Source organism: Anabrus simplex, chromosome 1, assembly GCF_040414725.1.
Source record: "Anabrus simplex isolate iqAnaSimp1 chromosome 1, ASM4041472v1, whole genome shotgun sequence".
In the NCBI taxonomy this organism is placed as follows: Eukaryota; Metazoa; Arthropoda; class Insecta; order Orthoptera; family Tettigoniidae; genus Anabrus; species Anabrus simplex.
The window spans coordinates 106,702,949-106,727,912 of NC_090265.1; positions in this window are offsets into that span (position 1 = coordinate 106,702,949).

Here is a 24,964-nt window from a genome sequence, read left to right on the forward strand (position 1 = left end):
TTCATACGACAGCTTTGCGAGTGAGATTATGCACGGTCAGGAATATAATAATAATAATAATGAGTAAAAATAAGTAAACCTAATTACGGGCTAAAATGATTTAATAAGGCCATGGGTTTAATGTTAGTTATTCTTGGAAAGTATTATCGTGTGCTCACTTTATGTAAAGTAAGCCTGGGACATGGCAATTCTCCGGACGGAGTAATGACGAATTATATGTATGTTTTCTGCGCTATAAATTTGAGTATGACTTGCAGATGGACATTATATTTTGAGTAATAGTTTATGCATCCATTAGAGTCAAATTTGGGAAGAGATGTGTCACTGGACATGATTTCTTCGAACTTCAGTGCGAAGTAATCGAGAGCCACGACATTATAGGTGAATAAAAATAAATGCCGTAACCCATGTACCGTAAGCGCGTATTCTAATATTTTGACCTGTGTTGTAGTTATTCTACTTGCTTAATTGGGATGATTTCTGTTTAAAATAATCCTTGAACATCGTTGTATAGTTAATTTCTACGTTTAAGTGATAACTTTAATTCCATCACATTCTAAATTGATACCTGGGGTGTGCGTGATAGTGTCATCTAGAGAATGGTTTCCCTCATTTGCAGTAAATCCTGAATTTAATAATAATGGGTTAGTGTTCGTGTAAATAGTATTATAATAATGCCGTGTACCCATGTGTGAATGTGTGAGGTGTGATTTGATCCTATTCTGTATTTTTGAATATTTCTTGTATGATTTTGTGACGATATTCTCCACTATGTGCGTCAAATTTTTGACCGATTTGTATTATTTCGCGTGTCCGTAATTGGATCAACTTTGAATCTTTAGAAAATTTTATTGTAATTTAAGGTAGACTAGGGCCTAATTCACTAAGTTAAAGTGAATAAGAGAAGGCAACGTCCGTGCACTGATGTCACGAGATTTAATTATTAGTTATTGTACAATCACTTTCTGCATAAAACTGAGTAAAATTTAGGTCGATATAAGTTCAAGTAAAAATTTATTACAAGACGTTTATTCAATTAATAATTATAAAAATGAAGTAATGGTTAAAAGGAAAGTCTAAGGAAGACTTGCTAACCATAAATGGATGAATTAAATAATTTTTAATAATTTAAAGAAGGAAGAGAAAATAAATCATTTTCTTGTAAAATATAAGCGAAATCCAGATGGAATATTTTGATTTAAACAATTTGATTATCATTATAGGAGAATGATATCAGATATTATTTTGTTTTTCAATCAATTTTTCAGTAAATTAATTATTCCTATATTTATTATTACAGAAACGAACAGTCGTTGAACTTTAATTTGAGCGAGATCCCTCATAAATGATAGCACGAGGAGAAGATATTTTCAAGAATCAAACCCAGATTTTGTGAATTTAATTGTTTTATTTAAAAGAGTATCAGTTTTAATAAATGTGTAAACCTAATTTAGTCTCCTTTCATTTGTCGCTAGTCCTTCATCTATCCCTGCCTTTAAAAATTTCTGCACAGCCGATAGCGAACGGTCCACCACTGAGACCCTCGCTCTCCGGCGAGCTGAGCCCGGCATGATGAGGGCAGGTATAGATTTAGCGGCCAACGTGGTTAGGCCCGATTTATTGGCTGTACCAATAAAAGGACTCGATCTTGTAGTCCAGAATTCGGACAAAAACAAGATGCGGCGACAAATAAAATTTTTCCAGGTTATTTTCGAGACATTTATTAGCCCAAAATTTTGTGGCGAACTACACCCAGGTTAAGTTTAGGAAGGGCCTTGTTGTTTAATTATAAACAAAATCTGGACGATAGTTGTCAAAATTTTTTTGTAGCGGCTATTTTCCGCATAATTTGGACTTAGGCTGTAGGATTGTATTTTACGACGTTAATCTTCTCTGAAGGCTGTGACATCAATCCACTTGTGACTGATGAATTGGATTCTGGTACGTGGCCATCGAACTTAGTCCTCCCATGTCTGAATTGCCGTTTATTTCAAGGGAAAATGAGTACTGTAACAATGGAGGATTTACGTAGACTCCTAGACGGAGTAGTGACGGACTTACAAAATAATTTAAAACGGGAAATGAATGAAAACCAAACGAAATTAGAGCAGAATCTTAATGAATTGTTAGAGCATAAACTTAGTGAAAATAGTGAATCATTAGAGAAAAACCTTAGTGAAAATAACGAATCATTAGAGCAAAATCTTAGTGAAAATAATGAATTACTAGAGCAAAAACTTAACGAAAATAGTGTAAATCTAGAGCAGAAACTTAGCGAAAATAGTGTAAATCTAGAGCAAAATCTTAGTGTAAATCTAGAACAAAAACTTAGCGAGAATAGTGAGTTAATAAAAAGGGAACTCAAAGGTACTATTGAGGAAATTCAAAGCAAGACAGAGGAAAATATCGAAAAGTTACACATGGACGTTAAATTATTTAACGGGAAGTTAGCTTCAGTTCAAAGTGAATTGGTATCTGTGAAGCAAAATTTTTCAAATTTAAAGGGAGAAATCCAGGCCGGAATAGACAACGCCATGTCAGCTATGTCTAATGAATTTAGTGAAAGGCTAGCTAAAGTACAAACTGGGATATTGCAAGGATTAGGCAAGTATAAGGACGAGGTGCAAGATAAATTTCAAGCGATTGAGGAGAAAATCGATGAGAATGCACAGGACTTAACAGCAACCAAAACAGCATGGTCTAGTAAATTCACGCAAATTTTCGAAACTGTGAAACAGGTAGAAAAGGGCGTTATTGCTGAAATAAAAGTAGCTCAAGTCACCAACTCAGAGCGACTTGAATATTTTTACGAAACGATTGAGGAGACACAACAGAGTTTGCAAACTATGAAAACCTCAATAGATAAAGAAATAGGAGAGGTCAAAGCTAGTTCGGAATCTTATAAACAAGAACTACAGAATGGAATTCAGGAACTTACTAAAGAGTTACAGTTGCTTAAGTTGCAAGGCGAAAGTCATAATATTGTAACCAACACATTGTTAGAGAGGCAAAGTAATTTAGAGAGGAAGGTATCCGGAGAAGTCTTATCTTCAACTCTGAAGCAGGACGACCAAATGAATGTCAATAGCAGTGTAAATGTCACCAATCCAGCTCCAGGATATAATAGCGGAGGAGTAAGTCAGCTTAATACGTCAGGTCAAACGCAGATAGTAAATATAATTCGAATGCAGGAAGACCATCCAAAAAAATTTAATAACGTAAAAGGGGTAACTCCCAGGAGTTTTATTAATGAACTACAGGAATATTTTCGGGACAACAAGATACCAGAAGAGCGCCAACTGCGAGTAACGGAAAGATATTTGGAGAATTCTGTATTGACGTGGTTCACAGCGTTCCGATATTCATTCGACAATTTCGAAGGATTTAAGAGGGCTTTCCTAGAAAAATATTGGAACACAGACATTCAACATAACCTCAAGACAGAGTTGTATGCTAAGAGGTATGCCCTATCCACGCCAACACGATTTTCGGAATTTTTCTCCAGCCAGCTACGTAAGTTACGAGAGCTAGACACACCTCCATCGGAAGCTGAGTTAATAAAGGTTATTACCAGGCAACTTCCAGCAGAGACGCAACGAATTATGATCGCTTCAAATGTACAAACCGCAATTCAAGGTGAGGCCATATTACGACAAATCGACATGACATCTAGAGAACCACAGAGGCGAAATCCCGGCCAAGAACAACAAGTTTTCCAAGCCAATGTCACCAGATCTGAAGAAAGGAACATTGTTAACCAAGGGAGAAATTGGAGTAGAAATGTCGAAGGAAGACCACCCAGAGACCGATCTCCGAGACCAGAACGCCGAGATAACGAAGAATGGAATTATTCCAGACGTAATGTCCGAAGAAGACCATATGAGAACAACAGGGACAGATGGAGAAGAGAACCAGAAAATAGAAGACCTGAGAGACGGAAGAGAAACTGGAGAGAGGAACTCCAGCAGTCTAGTCAAGAGCGTAAGAAATGGCATCGGGCTATACATGAGCAGGACGTCAACCCTGATATTGTTGGAGCGGAGAGTTTGGAGTACCAGAGAGCAAAACAAAGGGAAGATAAGGGACATTCGGAAGATGATGGGTACAATCAAGGTGCCATCAAAAAAAACCCTGAATTAGTAGGAGATAGTCTCGACACTAACCCTTATATTAATAGTGAAACGCAAGAATGGATTATTGTTCAGATTGATTCCTGGATGACAAGATCAGATGACCTACTCGAAGAAAATCTGGAGTCGAACACAAACTACCTAAAAACACTACCTATAATTTCGGCTAGGATATGTGGTGTAAGAGTGAAATGCTTAGTGGATACTGGATCTACAATTAGTGTCATTTCAACTTCTTTCCTAAATGATTTAAAGGACAGACATGACATCCCGATTATACCAGTATCTCACATTAAAATAAAAGGTATTATCCCGGATAAGACTGTGGCATGCAAACTACAGACACTGTTGGATGTTGAAATAGGAAATACAAAATTTCAGAACGTATTCCTGGCTATGTCAAATATAAAATTCAACATCATTCTAGGAGTTAACTTTTTGACATCTTACCATGCCAATATTGATCTAAATTCCAACCAGATTCTTTTTCGATTGGATGAGACATTCGAAACGGCTATGCTTAACCCAGCCGATATAAATGATCAGAGTGTGCTTCTCATTAATAACGCCTCGACATCGTGGGAATCCGAAGACCAGGAGGCCACAGAAGAGGTAAATCAGGCCCTGGATAATATCATAGAAGAGGGCGACGATGCAACACACCCGTATGACCTCATAAACTCTAAGGTTAACCAGGCTATAGGAACGGAAGAAGAGAGAGGCCGACTCCGAGAGTTATTGTTAAAGTATAAATCAGTGTTTGATGATAAACCAGGCCAGATCCCTGACTTTAAATATTCTCTAGTAGTCACAGATTGGACTCCGTTTAAAAAGAAGCCTTATCCGATCCCTGAGAAATTTCATTCTCGTGTAGGGAAAATTATTGCAGAAATGGAGAGAGACGGGATTATCATGAAGTCCAGTACACCATTCATAAGTGCTCTAGTGGTGGTACATAAACCAGATGGATTTCTGAGAATATGTTTGGATGCGCGAAATATTAACTCCAAACTGATACCAGAAAGAGACCAGGCGCCAGCAATTAAAGATGTCCTTAGAAAATTCCGTGGCATGAACTTGTTCACATCAGTGGATTTTACCTCCTCGTATTACCACATTCTTTTGGAAGAAAAGTCAAGATTATTGACTGGATTTATGTTTGACCAGCAAACATACGTTTTTAAAAAATTGCCCTTTGGCATTTCTAACGCCTCAGCCGCTCTTATACGTGCCTTAGATAGATGCCTTACAGATGAAGTCAAGAGTTTTACTACTAAATATATTGATGATCTGCTTATGGCGAGTGAAACATTCGAAGAACATCTTGTTAAACTAGAAAAGCTGTTGAGCAATCTTTCAAAATCTGAGTTCCACATAAACCTAAAGAAATCACGCTTCTGCTAGTCTGAAATATTATTTTTAGGCCATATTATTGATGGAAAAGGGATAAGGCCGAACCCTGTAAAAATTGAAGCTATTAGCAAATTTCCAAGGCCGATCCGTGTCAAACAAGTACGGCAGTTCCTAGGCATGGCCAACTTCTTTGCGAGCCATTGTCCCAACTATACCCAAACGGTAGCTCCACTTCAAGATCTATTAAAAAAAGGTAACAGATGGAAATGGAACGAAGAGTGTGACCTGGCATTTACCAAGACCAAAGAGATGCTGTTGAATTACGTTAAGCTAGGATATCCTGATTTCGGAAAACCCTTTATACTACAAACGGATGCATCTGGAATCGTAATTGGGGCTGTGTTATTCCAGGAGGACGGAGAGAAGCCGGAAAATAAAACTTACCTAGCCTTCGTTAGTCGGAAATTACGAAATCATGAAAAGCATTATTCCGTAACTGAGATAGAAATGTTATCCATAGTATTTGCACTGAAATATTGGCAGAAAATCATCTACGGATTTCCGATCATTATTAGAACAGATCATAAAGCTTTAACCTTCATGCTAAAGGCTACTATGGCATCAGAACGAGTATTTCGATGGACAATGTTTGTGCAACAATTCAACATTCAATTGGAGCATTGTTCTGGGAAGAGTAATTTACTGGCCGACTGTCTGAGCCGTAATCCTAATGAGGAAGTACTGGAGGTCAACCAACTTGAACTAGTTCCCGAGGATCATGAATTCTTAAGAAAACTCAGATATATACGGCAAGCTCAAAAAAGAGACAGTGACTTAAGACCTATCATTGATTTCCTAGAGGATAAAATTAAACCTAGAGATCCTGGATACCGTAGAATAAGAAGAAGAGCATCCCGATATCAGTATTTAGATAACACTCTATTTAAATTTGTGGATCCGGAAAAATCGAAATTGAGAATTGTTGTACCTTCGAAATTATTTGAACCTTTAATTTGGCATGCACATCGAATTACCGGACATGGCGGTATCGATAAAACACTGGCTACCATACAAGAGAAATTTATATGGGACAAACAAAGATCAATAGTGAGGAACATAGTTCGAACCTGTGACACATGCCAGAGAGTAAAACCAAGCTCCCATTTATTGCAACATAATCCTATTCCAATCATACCTTCTGAGCCTAAACAGCTGTACGCAATGGATTTCTTCGGTCCCGTTCCTACATCAAAGAGAGGTAACCGACATGTTGTCGTCACCATCGATGTATTCTCAAAATATGTGACTTTATACCCAATTCAAAAGGCCAACTCAAAATCTGTTATTAGGCGAATCACCCGAAATTTAATTCCGCATATGGGCAAGCCTAAAGCACTTCTCACTGACCACGGATCGCAGTTCACATCTGCAGAACTTCGTGAAGCCATGGAACAGCTTGGGATTAAACACATATTGAACTCGATTCGACATCCATCTAGTAACCCGGCAGAGAGAGTGATGCAAGAACTATCTAAATTCTGCAGAATATTTTGTGGAAATGCACACTGGCTTTGGATCGATGTTCTACCCATTATGATGGAATGTTTAAACAATACAGTACACGAGGCTACGTCACAGATTCCTGTTACTCTTCACTTCGACCGACAACCGCATCGACCTTGGGACGATATTGTCCAATGCCCTGGAAATCTGAAGCCTACGCTGGAAGAAAACATTCGGAAAGCCGCCACTTCATTGCGCGAGCAAGCTCAGCGGAGACAACGCAGAGTGAAGGATAAAAAGTTTCACCGACCCCTCAGACTCAATGAGTATGTTCGTTTGAAAAAGCCAGCTACGTCAGAAACAACTAGCAAGTATTACGCCAAATTTGCACCTCTTTTTATCGGCCCTTATAAAATTATAAAAGTTTATGGGAATAACGCTTACAGAATCCGGAGTCTAGATAAAAATTATGAAGGTATTCATAACGCCCAGAATTTAAAAAGTTATTATTCTTCTAAACCTATGGATGGTCATCATATCAATCTCATAATAGAAGAAGAAACGCCGCGAGATATAGATGAGGATCCAACCTACCGCCATGCTTCAACCCAAGTAAATTTACAAGAGGAGATCTGTGAAGAATGCCGTGAATTGCAAGTGAAGGTAATGGATCAACTTCGACAGCTTGGTGCTGCACTTGAGACAGACAACGCGAGGCTTCGAGCTGGAACAGAACCCTAAATTGAGGTGACACATGATTACCACCTAAATATTCAGGGAACATGTTAATTGGAGATTTCCTGTAATAATGATTCCATCTTCAGATCAAATCATTATTTAACCAAGGGAGAAATATGTCCCCTTCAAAAGTGGTAATAATTTAGTAAAAGGAAAATTATTTATTTCATCAGCGGGTTGGAACATTATTTAATCGCCAAGAGGGTGAGATTCTGTACTTCCGTGCTAGTGCGAGCCAGCCACTTGCGGACCGGTTTTTCCCGACCTACCAAGAGAACGAGGAAGCAGGGTGAAATTCCTGTTATGTGGCCTTCAAACACATGTGTGCGTACCACGTGACCCGGCGAGCAGCCTGATCTCAATCGATCAATAAATGGAAAGTCAAGTGACGTGAAACTGGAGCAGCCAATAAAAATGACAATCTTCACAGGAATGCAACAAATCCACCAATTAGATGTAATTAAGGGACACACCTACGTCTTACGATAGGAAATTAATGGTAATTCCAGAGGAAAATTTTATAGAGGCTTTTGTACTTCGGGACGCAAAATTTGAGCATTACTGTGACTGCACCTACGGAAGAGACTGGACGTCGTTTGCTTCACTGGAAGACTTTACGTTAGAGAAAGCATCGAGGACTGTATAAACAGCAATTCAGACACTCGGAAAATTTAGCTACGATTTTATTTAGGGTTATCCTAAGATAAGTGTCTACATCCAAATTATAAAGCATCGTGTGTGTATCCTGGGCTATTGCTAAGACTTTTGTTAGTTTCAGCTTGCTACGAGAACTTGGAAGAAGGAAGGTCCATGGTTCGAGTTCACTGCAAGATGGTTATCCAGTTCCGCGAAGAATACTACAAGTTCCTGTGTATCTTCAGCTCCTCCATGAGTCACTAAGCATGTAAGGCTTCGGACATGGGCGAGACTTCGTTCGATGGAAGGTGATGTGACCACGTGCTAGGTCATCAGCCAGAATCCAGTTCACACCAGCCACATGAGTAGTCTTTAAGAATTCAATTTCTTTCTATCTTTGTAAAATGTTTGTAAACGTAGCCTTACCTTATTCATTTAGATTTCTGTTAGTTTTGCAGTAGTTAGACTTTTCATTCTTCTTTCTTTGGTGAGAGGTAGTTAGTGCTCTGGAATGAGTGTGTATTTGTTCTATTAGTTAGAAATGAGTGTATGTCATCGAGAGAGATCTCAACTGTCCTAAGAATTTAGAAGGCAGGAGAGATAAAAAATAAATGAACCCCGCGTTAATTTTGATTGGTTTTGAAATAATTTGAAAATTAATTGAGACAAATTAGGACAGTGTTCTAGTGTTTTTCTTAGTGTAGAATTTCATTCTACGATTGTACGACGTGTTTGTGGGTTCGAGTTTGTTTAGAGTCATCCGAATAACTTCATACGACAGCTTTGCGAGTGAGATTATGCACGGTCAGGAATATAATAATAATAATAATGAGTAAAAATAAGTAAACCTAATTACGGGCTAAAATGATTTAATAAGGTCATGGGTTTAATGTTAGTTATTCTTGGAAAGTATTATCGTGTGCTCACTTTATGTAAAGTAAGCCTGGGACATGGCAATTCTCCGGACGGAGTAATGACGAATTATATGTATGTTTTCTGCGCTATAAATTTGAGTATGACTTGCAGATGGACATTATATTTTGAGTAATAATTTATGCATCCATTAGAGTCAAATTTGGGAAGAGATGTGTCACTGGACATGATTTCTTCGAACTTCAGTGCAGAGTAATCGAGAGCCACGACATTATAGGTGAATAAAAATAAATGCCGCAACCCATGTACCGTAAGCGCGTATTCTAATATTTTGACCTGTGTTGTAGTTATTCTACTTGCTTAATTGGGATGATTTCTGTTTAAAATATTCCTTGAAAATCGTTGTATAGTTAATTTCTACGTTTAAGTGATAACCTTAATTCCATCACATTCTAAATTGATACCTGGAATGTGCGTGATAGTGTCATCTAGAGAATGGTTTCCCTAATTTGCAGTAAATCCTGAATTTAATAATAATGGGTTAGTGTTCGTGTAAATAGTATTATAATAATGCCGTGTACCCATGTGTGAATGTGTGAGGTGTGATTTGATCCTATTCTGTATTTTTGAATATTTCTTGTATGATTTTGTGACGATATTCTCCACTATGTGCGTCAAATTTTTGACCGATTTGTATTATTTCGCGTGTCCGTAATTGGATCAATTTTGAAACTTTAGAAGATTTTATTGTAATTTAAGGTAGACTAGGGCCTAATTCACTAAGTTAAAGTGAATAAGAGAAGGCAACGTCCGTGGACTGATGTCACGAGATTTAATTATTAGTTATTGTACAATCACTTTCTGCATAAAACTGAGTAAAATTTAGGTCGATATAAGTTCAAGTAAAAATTTATTACAAGACGTTTATTCAATTAATAATTATAAAAATGAAGTAATGGTTAAAAGGAAAGTCTAAGGAAGACTTGCTAACCATAAATGGATGAATTAAATAATTTTTAATAATTTAAAGAAGGAAGAGAAAATAATCATTTTCTTGTAAAATATAAGCGAAATCCAGATGGAATATTTTGATTTAAACAATTTGATTATCATTATAGGAGAATGATATCAGATATTATTTTGTTTTTCAATCAATTTTTCAGTAAATTAATTATTCCTATATTTATTATTACAGAAACGAACAGTCGTTGAACTTTAATTTGAGCGAGATCCCTCATAAATGATAGCACGAGGAGAAGATATTTTCAAGAATCAAACCCAGATTTTGTGAATTTAATTGTTTTATTTAAAAGAGTGTCAGTTTTAATAAATGTGTAAACCTAATTTAGTCTCCTTTCATTTGTCGCTAGTCCTTCATCTATCCCTGCCTTTAAAAATTTCTGCACAGCCGATAGCGAACGGTCCACCACTGAGACCCTCGCTCTCCGGCGAGCTGAGCCCGGCATGATGGGGGCACTACATACTCGCTACATTTCCGGCGGTAGTGTTCATGGACATTTAAAATTTATACATGTTCAATTAGCTGGATAAATGACCTCATTTGATAGGCACTATATTTTCGACTTGGCTTGGGCACGCCATATACACGTGCTCTTCTGAAATACGGTAGTTCACAAAAATGACTTAAGATTCTTCCACCGTTGACACGTGCGACTGACGTCACGTATCCCAGAGCGTGATACCGAAGGTAATCACCCCTTCGCCACGTGTCAAATCCTTGCTATCAAGAATCGAACTTCTTATACAATTGACAATTTAATACACAATATTCTTAGGGTACAAATGTCATGGGTTCATAAATCTTCCAACTTTTTTAGACTACAATCAATAATTGCAAGCACTCATGAATGAGTAATGAGTATACAATGAAAGCAGAGATTGGTTGCACGCACGAATGTGGACTGCCAGTAACCTACCAAAAAGCCCATTTGGAGTCGTTCAGAGTTTATTTACATCATGTAAATTTCGAGGATCCTCTCGCTCTTAGAATTCATAATTTAACGCATTCGTGGATGTAACACGAATATATATTCACGAAACTCGCTAGAGGCAACCACATACGGAGAATGAAATGAAACTGTAAGTGGTCTTTCTTAATGTACATTTGATTCTAAAACGGAATTAATTAAGACAAAAAGCCAAACTGTATTACAGTAATGTTAAACAGCACAGATTTAATTAAATTACATTTAGCTGTGCGTAAACAAGTTTGAAAATTCTCATTCCACTTAATATACCCTCCAGTCCACGAAACGTTTACTGCCGAAGGTATCAGGCAGGTTACTGTCAAGAAACAAAACTCTGTTTACAGTACACGCGATACCTTCCTTTACTTTTACGCGTTTTCAACCAAATGAGCCATGATAGAGTTAACTTATGGTCCTTTCACTTCCATCATTAAGCCCATAGGCACCAAAAGATTCTTGACCACGAGTTTATTCTATTATCTGTTAACCAACCAGCCATCAATAGATTTGATTTGATAAGATCACGTTCAAGTTGTTTAACTTCGAAAATGTATCGCTGTGTTGTCTTTCAGACGACTGATGCGTTGATCATCTTATAACAAACAAACAAACAAACAAACGAGACAATCTGTGGCAGATAAACCCGTTAATGGCATTGCTTCCTTATCCTGCATTTACGACTGCTGCCCTGCAAGATAGCCTGCATATATGGAATGTTGCTTGGTCAGCGTAACGACGTCCTCATCTGTGTTACTTGGTTTTCTTGACCGGGTCCTATACCTCTCATTCCATGCAGCTCCTCATCATTTGGTCTCATAAAGCTGAGTGATCCTCGATCAAGCTCTCAGTCCGCAATTTAAAGCCTTTCACTAGCCGGGAATCAAACCATGGGCATCAGGCTAAGAAGCAGACGTGCTACCACTACATCATGGGGTTGGCTGACCAATTTACGAACGCATGCAAATTAAAGTCTATTTCATACTGTGCATTGCATTATTAATTTAATTTTTAGGTTAATTTCCACACTATCAACAATATAGTAGACAAATTTAAGATATCAAGAACTTGTTACACACTAAGTAGTTTAAATATGTTCAAAAGATATAATCAAAAATATAACTTTACTGCTGTAAAATTTATTTTAGTTCCGTTTGGGCCTGCTATGGACCACGTGGTTCTTATCTCTAGCAGCTTTCTTCTTTGACCAGTAATCCTTCATTCTTGCACTGTGAATGTCTTTTCGCTCCTGAGTCCATTTCACACCTCCTCCCGGACATACTGTTTTCTCTGTTAGTGACTGGAGAGAGTTTGATGATTTGATCAACGTTCTGTACCTATTCCTGTCATAAATTTCACTGGGAGCAATGTCAAATGTCTTGAAGGTCTTTTCTGACGAGTCTTGTCCACTTGGCATTAGTCGCTTTCCCTCTAGAGATGGTGTGGAAGATTCTGGAGGTGAGCCTCTCATTGTCCATTCTCATGACATGACCATAGAAGTTCAATCTCCTCTTCCTCATAGATGTTGTAATGCTCTCCAATTGTTGGTACAGTAAAATTTATTTATTTATTTATTTATTTATTTATTTATTTATTTATTTATTTATTTATTTATTTATTTATTTATTTATTTATTTATTTATTTGTTTATTTATTTATTTATTTATTTATTTATTTATTTATTTATTTATTTATTTACTTATTTATTTATTTATTTATTTTTCATTATACTTAAAAACACTCTCAACAGTTGAAATTTCCAACTTTCCTATTATAATTGCAATATTCAGCAGTAACTTGTTTACCACAATTTTAAGTTTTGATCGTGAATCGTAAAGCTGCGCTCGTCTTCGTGCCCAGGATGAAATCTCCGTACAGTCGATTGGTATTTAAGAGTGCTTAATATGATGGACCCAACTCATCGATTTACTAGAAATCCTCATGCCGGGCAAATTTCTGACGTTCGTACGCTCGCTTGCACGCTCTATAAGGTGGCTGTCAGTTTGCGTTTCGTTGTTGCGCCTCGAAATACCGTCATACGACAATGATGAGGAGAGAAATACTGACCCGCAGCACATGCATCACTTAACGAAAATTAATTGATACAGTGCATGCAATACCGAATTGTAGATGACAAAACCTTTCTGGTCAGAGTTCTAAACTGAAATATTATCATAGTGGCTTTTCTAGACGCAACGACGACGTGGTGTTTCAAGCTCCTATTTTGGGTACAATATCGTAGGGGTGTCGCAACGACGACAGAGTGTTTCAAGCACCTATTTTGGGTACAGTGTCGTATAGGTGCTGACAGTACACTAAGGACCTGTCCAATGTAACACTCAGATATTTAGGACGCTTGCTGTGGTAGAGCTTCGTGCCGTTGAACTGGACTGAGGAACACCGTTGTCGGTCGTGACATGTACTGTCAAGCTGTTACAAGAACGAGTACGCTCTGAACCTAGCTGTAGTTCCTCATCTTCTAATTCAGAATATGTCATTCTGGTATATAATTACCTTACATGTTATAATTCTCATGTTAGGTCCGTATTGAAATGTACGTAAATACAAAGTATGTTACAAGTGTTTATTTATATATCCACATATTCAATACAAAGAGATCTTTTTAGAAATTAAATATTAATATAAAATGTTAAGGGACATGTTTCGCCCATATTAAGGGCATCAGCAGCCTCAAATTCAAACCTGTATGGTGAAAACTCAGGATCCTGATTGCTCTTACAAGCCATAAAAAGAGGATATCATTATAGGTGTCAGTCTAAACATGCAAAATATTAGAATGTCCTTGGCTAAAATTGCAGTATCAAGCTGCATGTCATAAGTTCACATGAATATACTTTCCGGAGCGTTGAAAAACTTGTTGGGGTAGGGCAGTAAACAGCTCAGTCTTTATAATGAAACAGAAATGTGCCTCCTTGAAGATGATAAGAAAAAGCAAAGCTGATACACTGTTACAGATGTCAATATCGTATGTTGTGATAAGACAACAGATCCCTTAAATGGCTGTTCAGCTGCCTATAGTCTATTTAACTGGCTGAAGGAGTGAAAGTCGAATGTGTTATGATAAGATAACAGTCTTCCTTACGTAATTGTGGGAGCAAGGAAAAAGCATTCGGTTGTCTATAGATGTATTTATCTTATTTGAAGGACGAAAGTCGAAGGTTTATCGACGTTGATAGAGCTCTTTGGTGTGAAGTCTGCAACAAGAGGAGAGTGAATGCATAGGAAGGTATTTTTGAAGAGAATGTGGGTTTAAAGAAAGGTAAAACATGGAAAATGTATAAAAACACTTACCCTTTTGTCTGTGAAGACGTAAATCAGTTATGGAAAGGTTAGTTGAAGAAAAATAACGTTATGTGTAGGTTCATTTATTTCTTTGACTGTTAATGCAGTTGCTATGGTAGCGTTGAATGACTGACACTTGTACTTCTGGTATTGTATCGATGTGAGATTGGCGGAGGAGGGTGTGGTTGCTTTTTCTTGCTCCCACAATTACGTAAGGAAGACTGTTATCTTATCATAACACATTCGACTTTCACTCCTTCAGCCAGTTAAATAGACTATAGGCAGCTGAACAGCCATTTAAGAGATCTGTTGTCTTATCACAACATACGATATTGACATCTGTAACAGTGTATCAGCTTTGCTTTTTCTTATCATCTTCAAGGAGGCACATTTCTGTTTCATTATAAAGACTGAACTGTTTACTGCCCTACCCCAACAAGTTTTTCAACGCTCCGGAAAGTATATTCATGTGAACTTATGACATGCAGCTTGATACTGCAATTTTAGCCAAGGACATTCTAATATTTTGCATGTTTAGACTGACACCTATAATGATATCCTCTTTTTATGGCTTGTAAGAGCAATCAGGATCCTGATTTTTCACCATACAGGTTTGAATTTGAGGCTGATGATGCCCTTAATATGGGCGAAACATGTCCCTTAACATTTTATATTAATATTTAATTTCTAAAAAGATCTCTTTGTATTGAATATGTGGATATATAAATAAACACTTGTAACATACTTTGTATTTACGTACATTTCAATACGGACCTAACATGAGAATTATAACATGTAATGTAAAAGCCAACCAGGCCTATTATATGCTAAACAAATTTTCTCAACCTGAAGGTTAAGATTAGCAGTTTAAGTAAAGACATAGCTTTCCTAAAAGAATGTCTGAGACTAAAAGTAGTACCAAGATTCTTAAGACATGTCCAAAGGAGAAACTTATCAGCTCGTAACTTACTAAAAACCCAAAACAAAACTAATAAAATCTGGCTTAAGGACGAAATAAAAACTTTCTATAAAAAGAAGTCACTCTTAAACTTACAACTGTACAAGCTACACTTATCGGTGTCGCAATATGTGAACCCTATAGAATGGAATTCATCTCAGTTACATGTCGATTATAAATTAAATGATATACTAAGCAGAAAACAATTCACATTAGATAAAAAACTGGCTCACTTAAAAGAAAATCAGCTACAAGCACCCATACACTTAAAGAAAAGAGTTCCTTCTTTCAACAACTCTCCCGCCGTAGTTAACTTGACGAACACAAGCTTCTCAGAAAAAGAAATGGAACTTTTAGGTAAAGGTTTAAAACACAATTGGCCTAGTACACAAAAAGAAAACGATGTTATCACCACCATAGCAGAAGTCGAGACGAATATTTCAAAACTTCCTCTTGAATTACAAAATGACACTAGATACGAGATAAAAAAGAAACTTCCAACACTAATTGAAGGTTTAAATAAAGACGCAATTCTCAATCATTCAAAATTAATTAAAGAAATAAAAAACAAAGTAAAAGATAACAACATAATAGTAACTAAAGCCGATAAAGGAGGGACTACTGTTTTAATAGATAAGAAAGATTACATTGAAAAAACAGAAGAATTTTTCACAAATGAAACTTACACAATAGTCAATAAAGACCCCACAATAAGAATCCAACGAAATTTAAAAACACTATTAAAGAATTCCACATTTTTACTAAATGAACAAGAACAGCAAAAACTAATCCTTATGAACCCTAAAACCCCCACAGCCAGAGCATTGCCTAAATTACATAAGAAAAACACACCCATACGCCCAATCATCAACTGTAGAAGTAGTCCGACATATAAAACCTCAAAATATATCCACTATTTTCTAAAAAGACATTTACAGGTTCAACAATAAATCCCCCTTAAAAAAATTCAATAGACTTCTGCGAAATTTTAAAAAAATTCACCTTACTACCAAATCACATTATGTGCTCTTTTGACATTACTAATATGTGTTCTAATGTACCAACAAAGGAAACTGTAAATATTATCAAAGACAACCTCGCAAAACACAGCAACCTCAGCAAGCTTGAGTTAGAAGAATTCATAAAAATCCTAAATTTTGTGCTAAAAAACAACTATTTCACCTTTAATGGTAAAATTTACCACCAAGATGGCCTAGCTATGGGTGATCCCTTATCAGGCATCTTAGCTGACATCTATTTAGATTCTTTAGAACATCATAAAATAATAAATAAAATAAAAGGCCTTAGCTTATGGCTTAGGTATGTAGACGACACATTCGTAATAATCAATAAAGATCTCAATAACAGTACCGATATTTTAAATTATTTAAACAACCTAGACCAAAATATTAAATTCACCAAGGAAGATGAAGTCAGTGGATCCTTAAATTTCCTAGATCTCACAGTAACTCATATTAATGGCAACTTCGATTTTAAAATTTACAGAAAACCTACTCACACCCCATTAACAATCAAAAATACTTCTTTACATCCTAACTCCCATAAATTGGCCACATTTCACAGTTTAATTTACAGAGCTTTAAAAATCCCTCTCACACCCAAGAACCTTCAAACAGAACTAAATTATATAAAGGATTTAGCAAAAATCAATGGATATAAACCTGAAATGATTAACCGTTTAATAAATAAGGTCAAATTCAAATTAACAACAAACCTCATCCCTGACAAACCCAAAAAATCTAAATTCGTTACCTTCACCTACAACAATCCAAACGTTCACCAGATCTTGAACCCAATAAAAAACAAAAATACCAGTATAGCTTTTAGAACAACAAACACTAACCAAAAATTATTTTTTAATCACAACACAGTCAATTCAAGCAAAAACATTTACTCAGGATCAGGCATATACAGGCTCACATGCACGCAATGCAACGCCTCTTATATTGGTCAAACAGGCCGGAGTTTTCAAACTAGGTACTTAGAACACTATAATGCCATTAAGCACAATAAATTTTCAGCAATGAGCTCCCATATGAAAGAAACAGGACATCACTTCACAACAATAGAAAGAGATCTCACAATTATTAAAAGAGTAGACAAAGGAAAGTTGATGAATGAACTTGAAACCATCTATATATTTTTGGACCAACACTACAACAAAAATCTAAACCTCAATGATTTAATTCAAGTAAAGAATCCATTATACGAAAGTTTACCCAAATTATTGCAAACTCTAAATTCAAAACATAACTACATTCTTAAAAATCTTAAGTTAACATCTTCTAGAACCTCCACAACTTTAACTAACTTGACTCCCTTCATGCCCGCCCCCACAATTCTCCCGCAACCCAACACGACTCCCTCCCTGTCCGACCATGTAAATCTCTCGCAACCAACAACACATAAATTTAACGCTCAGCCTACACCCTCCCCTCAACCACACCCTCCTCCGCCAATCTCACATCGAGACAATACCAGAAGTACAAGTGTCAGTCATTCAACGCTACCATAGCAACTGCATTAACAGTCAAAGAAATAAATGAACCTACACATAACGTTATTTTTCTTCAACTAACCTTTCCATAACTGATTTACATCTTCACAGACAAAAGGGTAAGTGTTTTTATACATTTTCCATGTTTTACCTTTCTTTAAACCCACATTCTCTTCAAAAATACCTTCCTAAGCATTCACTCTCCTCTTGTTACAGACTTCACACCAAAGAGCTCTATCAACGTCGATAAACCTTCGACTTTCGTCCTTCAAATAAGATAAATACATCTATAGACAACCGAATGCTTTTTCCTTGCTCCCACAATTACGTAAGGAAGACTGTTATCTTATCATAACACATTCGACTTTCACTCCTTCAGCCAGTTAAATAGACTATAGGCAGCTGAACAGCCATTTAAGAGATCTGTTGTCTTATCACAACATACGATATTGACATCTGTAACAGTGTATCAGCTTTGCTTTTTCTTATCATCTTCAAGGAGGCACATTTCTGTTTCATTATAAAGACTGAGCTGTTTACTGCCCTACCCCAACAAGTTTTTCAACGCTCCGGAAAGTATATTCATGTGAACTTATGACATGCAGCTTGATACTGCAATTTTAGCCAAGGACATTCTAATATTTTGCATGTTTAGACTGACACCTATAATGATATCCTCTTTTTATGGCTTGTAAGAGCAATCAGGATCCTGATTTTTCACCATACAGGTTTGAATTTGAGGCTGATGATGCCCTTAATATGGGCGAAACATGTCCCTTAACATTTTATATTAATATTTAATTTCTAAAAAGATCTCTTCGTATTGAATAGGTGGATATATAAATAAACACTTGTAACATACTTTGTATTTATATATAATTACCTTTCAGTTCCCTCACTACACATTTTTACAGGTTAGCTCTCATCATATATATAACTAAACAGATTTTATGCCTCCTAAATCTTTCATGACTGCGTGAGATAACACAGGGAGAAAGAATGGTAGGAATAGGAGAGAGACAATAATTGTACCAATTTGGAGGAGAAGCTGGAATGAGCTTGGCTTTTAGGTATGTTAAGTCTCTAGCATGCTATGTTATAAAGCTGTGTATTAAGGGAGAATCGCACAGGTAGACAAAGGCTGGCATTCATCCAATTGATAATAATACGAGGAAAGTGCTGTCGCAGCTACTTACAAGTTAAAGAGATTAGCATTAAACCTAACTTAGTAGAGAACATCAACAACCCCCACAGACACTCAACTTGTTAGCATATCCAACCGGTCTCATAACTTGGCTCGTGATGAGCTGCTAGTTCGAGTCGAGCCTCAAACATGAGTAGTCAGCATCGAGCTAGAAAGATGCTCGTTGGTTGTCAGTAATAATATAACGAATTTATACTCTGTATTATAGCAAAGTATTTTAATACTTGGTTTTATATTCAAGTAAAACGTCTTTCTTTATTTCTTTTCTTTCTTTCTTTCTTAATCTGTTTACGCTCAAGGGTTTCTTCTTCCTCCGGACTCAGGGAGGGATCCCACCTCTACCACCTCAAGGGCAGTGTCCTGGAGCGTGAGACTTTGGGTCGGGGATACAACTGGGAGGAGAACCAGTACCTTGCCAAGGCTGCTTCATCTGCTATGCTGAACTTGGCCCTTGTGAGGGGATGAGAATATTGGAAGAGATGGGTAAGCAAGAGGAGAGCAAGTGGCTATGCCTTTAAGTTGGGTACCATTCCGGCATTTGCCTGGAGGAGAAATGGGAAACCACGAAAAACCACTTCGAGGATGGCTGATGTAGTAATCGAACCCACCTCTAGTCAGTTGACCTCCAGCGGCTAAGTGGACCCGGTTCTAGCCCTCGTACCACTTTTAAAATTTCGTGGTAGAGTCGGGAATAGAACCCGGGCCTCCGGGGGTGGCAGCTAATCACACTAACCTCAAGTAAAATGCACTTCTACATAAATAAATAACTAGCTGCGTAGGAATCCAGGTGAGTGCCAAAATTAGTAATTGAAAAGTAGGTGATCAAAATGCGCTATTTCCTCCTTAAGAAAGTTGCGAGAAAAGCGCAAGAAACGTCAAATAAAAGACACATAGAACGCACCCATGATCGGGTTTGCTACAACTTTTAAGGAATTACATCTTCCTGATCTGGACTGCTTATGGCAATCGATAATATTCAAATACTGTAATGCATGAGGACGAAAAACTGATTTATACTGTATATTGGAATTGGAAATAGCACCTTTTAAACAGACACTCCTTAATTATTTACAATATTGACTTGTATTTTTATGTGATCATAGCCACGGGGCCTCCAATACATCGTGGATCACGAATCACAATGACATAATTTTTCCTTTCAAAAACTCCACGTGCAGTAAAGGGAATTCGAACCTCGCCCTCCTTGGTTAAAAGCCTGTAACAATGCCCGACGACTACCTCGCCCTCGCAATAATTATATAGCGTATGATGATAAGTTGAAATTCTTTAGCATGTTACAAGCAATACGTTTCAAGTTACCAATAATATACAGTTCCAAGTTCAGTTAAAGAATCCACTAAAAACATGAAATGGCGTATGAAATTTAGTGCCGGGAGTGTCCGAGGACATGTTCGCGTGTCCAGCTGCAGGTCCTTTGATTTGACTCCCGTAGGCGACCTGCGCGTCGTGACGAGGATGAAATGATTATGAAGACGACAGATACACCCAACCCCCGTGCTAGCGAAATTAATTAATGATGGTTAAAATTCCTTACCCTGCCGGGAATCGAACCCTGGACCCCTGTGACCAAAGGCCAACACGCTACCTATTTACCCATGGAGCCGGATAGGAATCCACTGTGCCGGGCTAAGTGGCTCAGACGATTGAGGCGCTGGCCTTCTGACCCTAACTTGGTAGGTTCAATCCTGGCTCAGTTCGGTGCTATTTGAAGGTGCTCACATAGGTCAGGCTCGTGACAGTAGATTGACTTCCACGTAAAACAACTTTTAGGAGACTACATTTCAGCACATCGGTGTCTCAGAAAACCGTAAATGTAGTTGTGGGACGTAAACCAAATAACATTTGTATAGAATCCCTGAATAACTTCGCCAGTCACGAGTGGAGGTCTGTTATATTACTCTAAAAATCTCAGCGAGTACACTTGAACACACATAAACAATCAACACTGATTCGCTCGAGTGCTGGAAAGGAGGGGTCGTGTTGAAGGCCACCCCAGTACCAAGAAGTGGGGAGGGGGAAGGGATTGAAAGGGTAATATTGAAGTCACAGCGTGTGTGTTGCTATACATCCATCACTGTGCCCATTCAAATCATAACTGTTTTGTAGCGGGCCGTCTACCTGCAGCAATACATTTAAGCGAGAAGATGGGAGACGCCATCATTTGTTTAAATCGGGACATCATTTCTGTGCATGCGTGTACACTGAATCATTTATTTGGCATTACATATCAGCGGCACTAGATATCGTCATCATACACCACTGAATATAATGTAGGTTCCCTCCTTATAAACTAATCAAACATGCTAAAAAATATAAAAAAAATACATGCACTTAAGAAAGTGGAAATTGCAACACCATGAAGGCATTGGTCGTTTGTGATGATTTTCAAAGTATGGAACGATGCCATATAGGTATGTAAACGATCAAAGTTTCAGACCCATTGGATTATTGCTACAGGTCTCCCCACGTGATTGGTCGCGGAGGAATCAACTCCAGTATACGGACTCTGGTGAAGCGTAGTTGACTTGCAGTCTGTGCAGTAAAGTGTTCCCCGTCAAATATGCCTCGACGACAGAGAAGAGCACGCTATCAATAACTGTCGCCGTTTGAGAGGGCTCGGATAATTGGGCTGTGTGGGGCTGGATTATCGCTAAGGACTGTCGCTGCACGTGTTGGCCGACAGGCATCTACGGTACAACGTGTATGGCAGCAGTGGTCAAATGAAGGTACCCACACTCGTAGACCTGGCACAGGCCCAGCGCGACAGACAACTGTGAGAGAGGATCGCCGCATCATTCAGATGGCCCGGATGGAACCCCATGCAACAGCAGCGCAAATTCGAGCAGCTGTGACACCCCACGTTACACAACAAACAGTTGGTAATCGCCTGCGTGTAGCTGGCTTACAGGCCCGTGTCCCTGCAGAAGGTATTCCATTGACCCCACAACAGCGACGTGTAAGGTGTCGAAAAAGATCGACGTGGGTCGACGAATGGCATAGGGTCGTCTTTAGTGATGAATCGTGCTTCTGTCTTGCCCGTAGTGATCGCCGGAATCGTGTGCGCCGTCGTACCGGGGAGAGGGGCTGCCCAGATCTTATTGTCGGGAGGCACACATTGCTAACACCAAGCATTATGGTCTGGGGAGCTATTGGCTTTAATGTGAAATCACAATTAGTGCTTGTTGACGGCACTATGACTGCTCGACAGTACGTTGATAGGGTACTCAATCCAGTGGTTGTCCGTATGATGGCGAACATTGCTAATGGGATGTTTCAGCAGGACAATGCCAGGGTTCACACTGCACGCATCTCCAGAGAAGCTCTCCACGACATCACAAACTTAGAATGGCCCTCCAGATCCCCGCACCTCAATCCTATTGAGCATGTGTGGGACATGATGGGTCGACAACTGGCCAACCGTCCTCAGCCACCCACAACTCTGGAACAACTGATCCGTGCAGTGCAGCAAGCATGGGCTACAATTCCTCAGGAAGCGGTCCAGGGCCTTATTGAATCCATGCCTCGACGAATTCATCAATGTATTGCAGCTCGTGGTGGGGAAATCTTGTATTGATTGTTGTCCAAACTTGCGGTCAGAGGGACCTGTAAGTGTAATCATCGAATCACAACTGAACACTGGTCCTGCGTGTTCTATTGCAGCAATGTAGCACCACTCTTTCTGGGTGTTGCATTTTCCATTTCTTCAGTGTATATCAATATATTTTGTATGCCAAAACCTACTGTACCGATAATTATCACTGGCAAACCACAGTGGCGAAGCGTGAGCTAAATAACTGGGTAGACAGATTTTTTAAAGCTATTTAATCATATTATCAATATTATATTAATGACTCTGAAACTAAGACAAGTCCTACAACAACCTACTGTATAATCCTACGTACACTCATTTTATTTCTGTGACAGTTATTCATAGCGTTCTACGGAGCAAAATACCGGTTTACTTGAGAGATGACCTTCAGTACCTATCATCCAGAAATAATCACCAAACAAGGTCATTAGCTAAGTTTTCCTACTCACCACACTACAGTGATTCATTCTTCCCCGCTATTATCCGCCGGTGGAATTCCCTGCCGGCTGAAATTAGAAAGATTCCTCAGCTGTTCAAAAGAATGTTGTTGCAAACATTACTTATATATCAGAACATAATTTATAGAACATATCTAAGATAATGTACTTTCTTCCTGTAAATATTAACCGTAGGATCTATGCCATGAGCTTTACCGGTTAGTCTATAAGTTGCACAGTTGTAGTATGTTGTAGAATTTAACATAAATTAAATAGTGTATTATGGTTGGGCATAATAGCAGGATCTATAACCTGAACTACGCTATAGAAAACAAGACGATAATAAATAAATAGTAAGGTAAGGGTTATACTCCCCGAAGGCAGGTCCGAACCTCCGCAGAGGTGTTCCTGAGCCGGAGTTTACTTGTAGTAGGGTGGCCAGTTCCTTTCCGCTCCTCCATTCCTTTACTCCCCACCAACAGCGCGTGGCAACCCATCCAACTCATGACCACGCCCAATGTTGCTTAACTTCGGAGATCTCACGGGATCCGGTGTTTCAACACGGCTACGGCCGTTAATAAATAAATAAATAAATAAATAAATAAATAAATAAATAAATTGGCTGCGGGGAACTGTCGAATAACAACGTACTTTTAGAATTAAAAATAGCAATATAAGTCATTGTTGTGTAAATTTAATGAGTGGTTAATAATAGATTTTCGAACAACTCACCTTAAACAATATTCTTGTAAATGAGTTCAATCCGCCTGTCCTTCATTTCAGCAAATATGTCTATTACTCTCTTCTTGAAGTCAGGCGTCTTGCTAAGATGCCACAGCAGTTCCTTCTCTACAGCTAGTGTTCCCAATTTGGACAGTCCCTGGTTGGTCATCGAATTCCTTAAATAGGTTTTAATTCGTTTCAAGGCACTCATAGCGCGTTCGCTAGAAACTGACGTTAACGGAATACATAGCATCAAGTTAAGGAATGTTGTTGTTTTCGTATACACACTCTGGAGTTCATTATTAAGAATGTACGCCAATAGTTGCTGGGGTCGAATATATTTATCAGGATCAGAGTAAATGTTGATAAGTTCGTTCTTAAGTTGATCTACATGTAAAACCTTAGGGTACATGGCCATGAGTTCGTTTAAATGCTGTTGGGGAAATTGTGAATGATAAATATTAAATTTAGTTTCATCAAGTAGTTCTACGAAATGAAGGCTTGAAGCAACACTGAATCAAGAACCTCGTAGGCAACTCTTCTTTGACCCTGGTTAGTATTCACGACAGCTGAACACAAAGCAGAGCATTCTTCTTCAATTTCTTTAATTACTTTATCACTTCTGAGCGATCTGATGTTAGTAGTAGCAACCTTCACCTCTTTAATACACAAATTTACATCAGAAGACGTTTTCGACTGCAGAATGCTAAACAAGAAGTCGCTGTAGACAAAAATTCGAGAAAAGAGACACAGGAGGAGCAAACATTATTGTGATTGTTCAATATATTGTCTATTCCTATTGCTGTCTGGATTGATTCTGGATCCCAGTTGTCAGAATTTATGATATGATCCACTGCTCTTTTCAATTCGGGATAATATTTTTTCACGGTCATAACAGCCCGAGAATGGTAATTCCATCGGGTAGGGGAAGGATGAGGAAGCTGAAAACCTTGCTCTCTCAGCAATTCTGCACGACGTGAAGAACGAGAGAAG